This window comes from Dendrobates tinctorius, unplaced genomic scaffold (assembly GCF_039654945.1).
Source record: "Dendrobates tinctorius isolate UK_male_01 unplaced genomic scaffold, ASM3965494v1 ptg000133l, whole genome shotgun sequence".
Lineage (NCBI taxonomy): Eukaryota > Metazoa > Chordata > Amphibia > Anura > Dendrobatidae > Dendrobates > Dendrobates tinctorius.
Genome location: NW_027361801.1, coordinates 38724641 through 38735934, shown reverse-complemented (window position 1 = coordinate 38735934; position 11294 = coordinate 38724641). Strand labels below are relative to the sequence as shown.

The window sequence follows — 11294 nt, the reverse complement described above, 5'->3', positions numbered from 1 at the left end:
TGTTTACATGCTGAGACTGTTCAAAGGCACAACATGCACAGTCTGTTATGGTGCGGTAAGTAACCTCCTGCCTGACAGACTGTGCACGTCCATGGACATCATACATAGACAACATGATTAAAAAAAAAATGTTATCATAGCAAAGGAATGTCAAACCCCCCCCCAAAAAAAAATACAGATTTACATCTCTTATATGGCAAAACAAACAAAACAGAACCTCTTCAGATCCGGTCAAAAATACTCACCCTGTCCCCTTTCATTTTCAGTGCGGATGCTGGCGATGCGCTCACTGGATTGGTATCGCAGATCAGCAAGTTTTTTGCGGATCTGCGTGGTGGTCCGCTCTATGCCAAAGGTCCGCATAAGGCCTCTCCGTATTTTGCGGAGTACCCTTGTCTTGTGGAGCATGGGACGGTCATGACTAGCACAGTCATAGTCCCGTGCATCCAACTCCTGGATAAGGAAGGGCACCTCAGGTTCACCCCATGGAACAGAACGCCTGGACACCATTTTGTTGCTCATCTGTCCACCAGGCCACATTAACGCTGCCCACCAGAGTGTCATGACGTCACGATGCATGTGCAACTTTGGAAACGCAGATGCGTCATATAATTCACCGCAGTCTCTTTGGAGAAGCAACAGAGTTTGCAAATATATCTAGGCATTAGAACAGCTATATATTGCTATAGATACTCTTTAAATATATATTTACAGACTCTCTCTCCATCATACGCATTAGGCTAGTTTCACACTAGCGTTTATGAGCGCAGCGACGGCCTGCGCACGGCCGCCGCTAAGCCCCGCCCCCTGCCGCGCCTCCGCCGGTAGCTCCGCCCACCGGCGCATGACACTGCATGCGCCCTGCGTCCCCTATCTTTATCACAGGGGGCGCAGGCCGTGCGCAGTATGCGTTTGGCGGCGCATGCGTCCTTTTGACGGTGCGCCGACCTGCGCCAAACGCAACCTGCTGCAGTTTGGTTGCGTCGGCGCACCATCAAAAAGACGCATGCGCCACCAAATGCATACTGCGCATGGCCTGTGCCCCCTGTGATAAAGATAGGGGACGCAGGGCGCATGCAGCGTCTTGCGCCGGTGGGCAGAGCTACCGGCGGAGGCGCGGCAGGGGGCGGGGCTTATCGGCAGCCGTGCGCAGGCCGTCGCTGCGCTCATAAACGCTAGTGTGAAACTAGCCTTAGCCTTATCCCCATTACTTCTCTTTCCCCATCACACCCATCATTAGCCTTCTCCCCATTACTCTTCTCTCCCCATCACACCCATCATTAGCCTTCTCCTCATTACTCCTCTCTCCCCATCACAACCATCATTACCCTTCTCCCCATTATTCCTCTTTCCCCATCACAACCATCATTAGCCCTCTCCCCATTACTTCTGTTTCCCCATCACAACCATCATTAGCCCTCTCCCCATTACTCCTCTTTCCCCATCACAACCATCATTTGCCCTCTCCCCATTACTTCTCTTTCCCCATCACAACCATCATTAGCCCTCTCCCCATTACTTCTCTTTCCCCATCACACCCATCATTACCCTTCTCCCCATTACTCCTCTCTCCCCATCACAACCATCATTAGCCTTCTCCCCATTACTCCTCTCTCCCCATCACAACCATCATTAGCCCTCTCCCCATTACTTCTCTTTTTCCATCACAACCATCATTAGCCCTCTCCCCATTACTTCTCTTTCCCCATCACATCCATCATTAGCCCTCCCCTCATTACTTCTTTTTCCCCATCACACCCATCATTAGCCTTCTCCCCATTACTCCTCTTTCCCCCATCACTCTCTTATTGCCCTTCTCCCTTATTGCCCTTATTAGTGAAATAACAAGAAAGCATTTGTAAACTTAAAAGTAATTTTTATTAGCAGAAAGTATAACAAATAATCAAAAAACTGATGCTGCCAAGTCACTGCACTAGGCCTGTTAAAGTATTGGCAGTACTTGTCTCGGCAGGCCTTCGCATCGTCCTTGTTTCTGCCTTGATTGACTGGTTGAAGTCCTGCAATTGCGGGATCATTTTCATGCCATTCTCCGAGCACCACGTCACCATTGCTGTCCGAGTCCACAAAGCCAGGTGGACTGTAAGCTACAGCATCGCGTTGCCAAAGAAAATTATGCAGCACACATCAGGCCAACACCAAAGAGTCTATAGATTCCAGCTTCAGGTTTATTGGTGTGTGGAAAACTCTGAAGTGGTTGGCCATGATGCCAAAGGCATTTTCAAAAACCCGTCTTGCCCTTGACAGCCTGTAATTAAAATCAGATGCAATTTTTTGCCATTCTGCCTCTGATTTGGGAAAAGGCATGTAGCTCCATAGACTGCGGACAATGGCGTTGCATGTCTCTCGAATGAATACGCTCAGCAGTGATCTAGAAACATCTGCAGAAAATTGAAAGTCTTGCAGCGATCGTCCAGTGGCCAGGAATCGCAGCGTGACTGCCAATCGTTTGTCTGCCGAAACAGCTGCACACGCTTGTATCCTTCCGTTCAATGAGTGGCCTCACACTTTCCAGTAAGAGCTTGAATGATTCCTCCGACATCAGCAGATAATTCCGGAAATCATGAGGATTCTTCTCTGCAACTCTCTCACGAGTTGCATGTGGGAGAATTTGGAACTCTGCTCCAGCCATTCTCTGGTCCACATGCGACGCTTTCGTTTGGAACGCCTCTCTTCCATCCGTGCCTCTTCTTGTCGATCTCCCTCCATCAGTAATGCAGCTACCACAACCACACGCTCCGCGGTGTTCATGTTCATGTTCATTATGTGCAAACTGCAAAATAAACGGTAAAGATGAGATAAGTTTATAAAAAAAAATTACGCAATTGTTATAACTGGACATGTTTTATGTTAAGATTGCATACAATTGATAGCTGACGTAATTAGTACAGGAAACACTAAAAACAGTGTTAAAAGGTGGAGGCGGGCGTGGCAGAAAAACTAAAATGGCTGCCCATGACAAACCATATGTACACACACAGAAGCCAAGCAGCCCTCCGTTAGCTTTCAAGGGTAATACCATAAAGAAATGTAGAATAGAGTTATGATTTCAAATAACAGCTGGCTTACAAAAGTTAATGCAGCAAAGAGCCTAAAATGGCATGGGCTGGGCACTGCAGGCCAAAGAGTGCTGGCTAATCCAATGTTACATGCCTCAAAAATGCCTAAAACATTTGTAAAATAAATGGAGGATAAAATATAACAAATAGATTACCTCTAAATGTTAACGCAACAAAGATCTAAAAATTCTGGGGGTGGGTGCGGCAAAAAAAAACAAACAAGGCTGTTCTTGGCAACATGCCTGTATATATATTGAAGCCAAGCAGCCTTAAAACCATGACAAAAAAAAACAAAAACAAAAAAAAAAGAAGTTAAGAAAAACAAAAAGAGGTCATAATAAAACATTACAAACAATGCCTACTTTGCAACGGAAATCAAAAATCCAGAAGGTATAAAATCCAAGAAGAAACGCAGTAGCGACTCAGACAGGATCCCAGAAACCATAAAGTATCCTCGTACAACGCACTAGCACCGGAAAGCTGGAGGAATAATGTATCCACAAAGTGCTCAAAAACAATGGATGGTAGCGCCGCTTTATGTTGTCTTTTATGCCAAGGTGTAGTAGTGGCCACCAATCGGAGCTGAGAAAAGAAAAGAAAACCTAGTCCCGCCTGCGCTGCAGAGATACGAGTCGCCAACGAGGTCGCTCGTCGTTTATAAAGGGTGTCAAACTCAGCGATTCAGGCGGACCAGCGGGACGCCAACGATCAAAAAACGGCTCAGGACGTTCAAGCACGATCAGTGACATCGCAGTGGGGGCCACATCGCCGCTGCATGTCACACATAGTGACATTGCTGACGATGTTGCTATTGCGTCATCAAATTGGTGACGCTTAAGCGATATCGCTAGTGATCTCGCTTAGTGTGACGGGGCCTTTTCTGTGATGTTCAATTAAAAGCTCATACCTGGCTGATTGCTGCAGTGCCATGCTACAGTTTGTACTGTGGGTGAATTGAGGTCACTTTCCTGGTGTCTGTCTCTCGTTTGATGTGCTTTGGCAGCTTTTGGGGCCTTTCTAAGGTGATGTGCATGTGTTTGTTTTTGTCTCTCATTGAGATAAATGACATTCGGCGATGTCAGGCGAATATTCGTTGAATAAATCGGCGAATATTGCAAATTCGGCGATTGTAATCCGAACCGAACATTGAAATATTCAGTCATCTCTAGTGATAGCCTCAAAGCTAACAGGTCACCTTGGTGTAAGGTGTTTATGTTCAAGTATAATCTGTCTATTGCAATTATTTACTCTTGGAAGAAAAAAGTAAAGTTTTCATTGCGATAACAATTGTTTTCAGACAATACAAAAGAACATAGATTAGATGTATATCATAATCTTATGGTGTTGCTTTGTACAGAACATTGTGACAGAAGTACATATAATTAATTGTTGGCTCGAGTAATGAAATTCAAATATGTGTAAAGACATCCTTTGTAAAATGAGCGTGTTTGTTGTCAGATCATTTAGAGACAACATAATATGTTCATAAATCATTGCAAGAAATTGCATGACAAAGATAAATGTGAGGATGCCTGAAGAACTGTCAAGGTATTGTTATTAAAAAGGTTATGCGAAAAAAACTTTTAAAACATTGAGAATTTAACATTTCATTAAATAAAACATCTAGAACAAAAGAAACAAGAACTTGTTAAAAGTATACCTGATACTAAAAGGGTAAAAGCGTATCATGGCTTTAGTGGACCCAAGTTGACCGAGATAGATTTTTTCATAAAGTTATAGCTATTTGTAAAGCAAAATGTAATAGGTTAACGTTTCAACTAGGTTTATATTTTTTTATCTGCAGGATGTAATATCAATATTTTTAGTAGTTAAAGGGGTTGTTCCCTAATTAGTTTCTGATGGCCAATCATTAGAATAGATCATGAAGATCAGATCAAAGAGTGTCTGATAGAAGATACTCCCACCAATCAGCTGTGCGCAACTATTGGAACAGCCAGATATAAACATGGTTTGGAGTCAAAAGCATTGCTCCATATACTATGAGGTGGCAGTTCACTGATACTGCAGCTCGGCTCTTATTGAAGTGAATAAGTAGCAGACAACTCTTTTGACTATTAAAAATCCAAATGAGTTATGGGTTTGAGGCAAATCAGATAAGGGTTACAGCAAGTTGTTTAACATTGTGGCTCTAATTCATCAAGACCAGCTTTTTCACACTGGTCTGCTGGAGTCAGACACTCCTAATTCATTAACAGGTGCATGCCTCTTAAAGGGAATATGTCAGTAGGATCAATTCTCCTAAGCCATCTCTCTGACAATGTAGGTCACAGGAAGCTGAATAAAATGATACCTTTATATCTGCAATCTGATGTCTTATCCCAGAGAAATACACACTTCTCTAATATTTAAATGAGATGTTAAGATCTATGGACAGGACACTGATCAACTGCAATCATGTAACAAAAATTCTTAATAAATATAATTCTGGATTAATTATTCAACGGCTCATATACAAAAAAATCAATCCTTAAAAGATACTTTATTGACCAATCATTAAACAGTTGTCAAAACTTCAAAAAACAGGCAAACAAAAATAGGCTTATTGCTGATTTTCAAGATCCAGCCACAAACACTAGAGAGTCGTTCCAATGTCAGGTAGAGGGTCACAAACCTATTTGTCCCTATAGGGCCCTATATCTCTCTCCTACCTGACAGCGGAGGTTGGCACCCTCTTGATACGCAAATGGCGCCCCCGCTCCTCGGCGGCTCTCCCTAATCACCCTGTTGACTCCTATGTAAATAACATCAGCTTGGAGTACAACAGATGGCCGGGGACAAAAATATAATAGATAATAACCCCATGCCACAAACCACCAAGACAAAAATGTAAGGAATAGTAACTGGAAAAAACTCTAATTTTTGGCAGATTTGTAAACATTTGCTTTGGGAGGAAAAGGGGTCTAAATAACCCTATTTAGGTGTCTCCCTGCCTGACAGCGGAGCTTTTACACCCTACGTTACTCTGGTGCCCCGCGCTCCACGTGGGCTGACCCTTACTGACCCCTACACTTCTCACCCAGAAAGAGGAAAGAGGGTGTCAGAACATATGGCCAAGGGAGACAGGAGTAATAACTTAGAATTATCCCTGAAAAAATCCCCCCCAAAGACAAAAAATGTTTTAATAATAATAGATACATTTTTCTGCTGGTATTTTCAGGCTGGTAAGGGGCCATGGATATTACCGTCCAGCTTAAATTAGCAGCCCATAGCTGACCCAGAAAAAGGGCATCTTTTACATAAGCAAATTCTAGTGCTTTGCCTGGCTTTTCCAACTTGCCCTGTGGTGGTGGCAAGTGGGGGTTAATTTTTGTGGAGTTGATGTCACCTTTGCATTTTCAGGTGACATCAAGCCCAGCAGTTAGTAATTGAGAGGCATTCCATTACTAATCCCATAGTCATTTTGTCAGTAAAAAGCACCCACTTTATCTGAAATAAAAATTCACATGCTTTTACAAATTTGTTTAAAAATAACAAACACAGTTATACTCACATTACGCTTCTTCCATTGAAACCCTGGTCCCCTGTAAAAAAACAGAAAATAAAAAACAACAAAAATACAACCCTAAGGCCCATTCCATTGAAGCCTTGGTCTCCTGTAAAAAAAAATAAATAAAAAACAACAGGATCCCTCACCTGTCCAATTTATTATCCCATGCCTTTATCCATGTCTGTGATAATTGGTGTTCAAACTGGATGGTGTCAAGATGTGACCACCCATTCTAAAAACCAAGAGAGAATGAGCTGCTGTGAGTGCAGCATTAGTGGTTAGCGGTGATATCATGGAGGTTACCACAGGTCACTGATACTATATTAACATAAATCATTCATAGTGTATTTATTACTGAAGGAAAAGAGGAGTGAGACATTGCAAATTCTTAAAACATGATGCAATTTTATTTATCCATGATTAGACACACAATAAAATTAGGAATAGGTGCAGAAAAATAAAAAAGGGACATAGTGTCTCAAATAATATCTAAATGCTGCCTAGTAAGTACCATGATCATAAACCTTGTACCTAACAATTAGCCATATTTATCCAATAACACAAGGCATGAGCAAACAATTAATAGAAGGTTGTGAATCAGAACTTATATAGCCTGATAAAAAAATTTTCAAAAACCCAAAATTCATACTCACAATAACATTGTCAAAAACTGATATATAGAAATATAGAGTCTATTACATATAATTTTTAGTCTGTGCTGAACAATTAAATTCACTCGACCCTATATTAATACATATAAGTACAAGGCAAAATACATGCCTATAATAAATTAGCAAAAGCTGACAAGTATCGCACAAATGGTGACTACAGGGGGTTAATATGCAGGCCAAAATGGATTAGCCTTGTAAGCAGTATAGTAACTTTTGCAATATGGGGTAAAGTGTGCAGACAATCATTGGGCAAAAATGGTCATAGCAACATTACCTGGATCCTGGCAGCTAGACAAGTGGAAAAGGAGCCCCATCCCTCTGCCCCTTGTTAAGACTTTTACTTCCTCTAGATGGTTCAATCATCTTCTCTGCTCTCTGCCAGGGTCTTGGCGGAACCCGGTGGGGCCGATCGCAGGACCTCACTAAACCATCCAATCGGTAGCAGCGACGGGCGGTGTGTACAAAGGGCAGGAACTTAATCAACGCGAGCTTATGACCTGCAGTTGCTGGGAATTCCTTGTTCATGGGGAAGAATTGCAATCCCCGATCCTCATCAGGAACGGGGTTCAGCCGCACCTGTCGGCGAAGGGTAAAAATTGCATATTTGTTCTGAATAGCGAGTACAATGCAAGTCATTGGGAAATGCGAGTAATATTCTGCTGGACCCTACAAAAAGGTATGGGGGCCTGAGGAAAAGGCTGAATTGGATAGGAAAGTGATGAAACAGAATGGGAAGAGCCTGGAGAATATGCCTGCATGCATTTCTGACTCACATATGGTTTCTGGGAATAAGTTTGTCGCAGTATTATGCCACTTTTACAGATGCACAAGAACAACTACCAAACCTAACCTAAATTGCAATTGGTTAAGAAACAGTTTTTCCTGCATTATCACTTGTATATAAGGCTAAATAAACCAGAGAAATTAAAAATATCCCTTTTAGCGTTTGTTCACACGTACTGCTGTGGTTTTTTTTGTCTTTTACAATTGGGAGGGCCCTGACTTATATAATTTGTAGGTCCCTATGTCATACATCATTTTTAGTTAGCTATTCCCCAGCACTTTACAAGGCCAGCTACAATATACCAGTAGGTGTACCAGTAGGAATGCTGATCTTTCACCTGAGATGCCTCAGGTGGCCCTGTAACATGCATTTTGGAGGGACTGCTGTTACTTATACAATTGGGCAGTCCCTCCCTCATTGAAACTCAGAGAGTTGAATACATATTCCATAGCAGTTTACAATGTGCTATTGTAGTGTTGGGCTTCACCCTCCTCCTCCTCCTCCTTTCCTTCACCCCCATGTGATTCTGCGGACCTAAATTCTAATGTTCAGAAGGCCTGCAGTATGCTGGAAACCTCACAAATAGTAATTAGGCTGGAATAGGAATACTGTCCTGGTTTGTCCACTGCACTTGTGCATAGAGTTTGTAAACATTAGCCTTATGGGCTGAGTCATGGTTGACGAAGGAAGGAAACGGGTTTTTATGGGAAGGGGTTGACGTTAACAGCAGTAGCATAATTCAGCATTTTTTGTGAATTTAGGTTGACTTGCTGTCATATGGAGGGATTGCAAACTGTGGAGATATTCAGTCCTTGTTGAATTTAATCAGAGTAAGGCTATGTGCCCACGTAGCGTTTTAAAACGCACAGTGAAAACCGGACTCCTTCCCAGAAATCGCGCGTTTTTTTCTGCGCTATTTCACCGCGATTTTACTGAGATTCTGTTCGCGATTTTGCTGCGATTTTCTCAAGCACTTTCCAAGCGATTTGAAGCATCGCTTGGAAAGTGATTGACAGGTTGGTCACACTCGTCAAGCATAGTGTTTGACAAGTGTGAGCAGCTTTTTACTATTGAGGCCGCCTATGCGGCATCAATAGTAAAAGATAGAATGTTAAAAATGATAAAAAAAATAAAAAATCGGGGTATATTTACCTTCCGACGTCCCGCGCTGCCATCCCGGGCCTCAGCATTCCCAGTGATGCCTTGCGAGGCCTGTGATGACGTTGGTCTCGCGCTACAATAGCGATCTCGCGAGACCGCTAGAGTCACACGAGATTACGTCACAGGACCGTGCCGCAAGGCATTACTGGGAACGCTGTGGCCCGGGATGGCAGCGCGGGACGTCGGAAGGTAAATATACCTCGATTTTTTTTTTTTATTCTTTTTTTTACAGGGGTATGGTACCCAGGGCCTGGAGGACAGTCTCCTCTCCTCCACACCGTGGGTACCAGCCGCACATGAGACGCTTAACTTCCCGCATGGAGGGCATAGCCACATGCATTCTCATGCATTCCTATGGGTGCGGAATCGCGGCAATTCTTTGCGATTCCGCACAAAAGAATGATCATGCTGCGATTTTTTCCGCGATGCGATTCCGCCGCAGAGAAAAGCGCAGCATTAGCACAGCATGTGCGGAATGCCATAGGAATGCATGGGGGGCGTTCTGTACACGATTTTTAAACGTTTTCGCAGCGTTTTCGTGCTGAAAATCGCGGCAAAAACGCTTAAAAATCGCATCGTGGGCACACAGCCTAAGTCTGACTGCATTTTCCGTGGAGAGGTGTGTGCGTCTGTCAGTGATGATTGACCCAGTGGAACTAAAAACATGCTCTGATATCACACTAACAGCTGGGCAGCCCAGCACCTCCAAGGCATGTAAGGAGAGGTTGGGCCAAGTGTTCAGCCAGGACACCCAATAATTAAAGGGAACTGAAGCATCAGAAAGGACGCATGTATGGTCACTAGTGTTGAGCATTCCGATACCGCAAGTATCGGGTATCGGCCGATACTTGCTGTATCGGAATTCCGATACCGACTTCCGATATTTTTTCAATATCGGAATTCGGCATCGGAATCGGAAGTTCAGTTGATTGACGGCCTGACGTCATCATGATGCGCGGTGTGTGCGCATCATGATGCGCCGTCATTTCGGGCCTTCCGGGGGTCTCTGCCGGCCTGCCGGGGGGCTGTGCCGGCCTGCCGGGGGGCTGTGTGGACTGCCCGGGGTCTCTGCCGGCCTGCCGGGGGGCTGTGCCGGCCTGCCGGGGGGCTGTGCACCCTGTGGGGGTCTGTACCGGCCTGCCGGGGGGCTGTGCCGGCCTGCCGGGGGGCTGTGCTGATGTCCGGGGGTCTGTGCAAGCATCGTCCGATGGGACTACAAGTCCCATCGGGCGATGCCTGCTACCATGACAGTGATTGACACATTAGCCAATGATGGGACAGTAGTAGTCCCATCATCCGGCTAATGTGTTAAATGTTAAAAAAAAAAAAAAAAAAAAAAAAAATACTACATACATACTACATGCTACATACATACTACATATATACTACATACATACTACATACATGCTACATACATACTACATGCATGCTACATACATACTACATATATACTACATACATACTACATACATACTGCATGCTACATACATACTACATACATACTACATACATACTACATGCATGCTACATATATACTACATGCTACATACATACCACATACATACTACATGCATGCTACATATATACTACATGCATGCTACATACATACTACATATATACTACATGCATGCTACATACATACTACATGCTACATGCATGCTACATACATACTACATACATGCTACATATATACTACATACATACTACATATATACTACATGCATGCTACATATATACTACATACATACTACATATATACTACATGCATGCTACATATATACTACATACATACTACATATATACTACATACATGCTACATACATACTACATATATACTACATGCATGCTACATATATACTACATGCTACATACATACCACATACATACTACATACATGCTACATATATACTACATGCATGCTACATACATACTACATATATACTACATGCATGCTACATACATACTACATGCTACATGCATGCTACATACATACTACATACATACTACATGCTACATACATACCACATATATACTACATACATACAATACATTCATACAATACATACATAGACATACAGTACATATAACATAGA

The 11294-nt window shown here is 43.1% G+C and overlaps 1 long non-coding RNA gene across 2 annotated transcripts; it reads right to left on the bottom strand.

The window, feature by feature from the left end:
- Positions 1–1896: 1896 nt before the first annotated feature.
- On the bottom strand, positions 1897–7821 carry LOC141048222 (uncharacterized). Of its 2 annotated transcripts, none has more exons than XR_012219995.1 (4): positions 7531–7821; positions 6732–6842; positions 6589–6619; positions 1897–2791 (listed from the first exon to the last, which is right to left on the bottom strand). It is a non-coding gene; the product is annotated as an uncharacterized lncRNA (long non-coding RNA). The 2 variants fall into 2 exon arrangements; XR_012219996.1 differs by having other exon boundaries at positions 6732–6817.
- Between the last annotated feature and the right edge of the window lie 3473 nt (positions 7822–11294).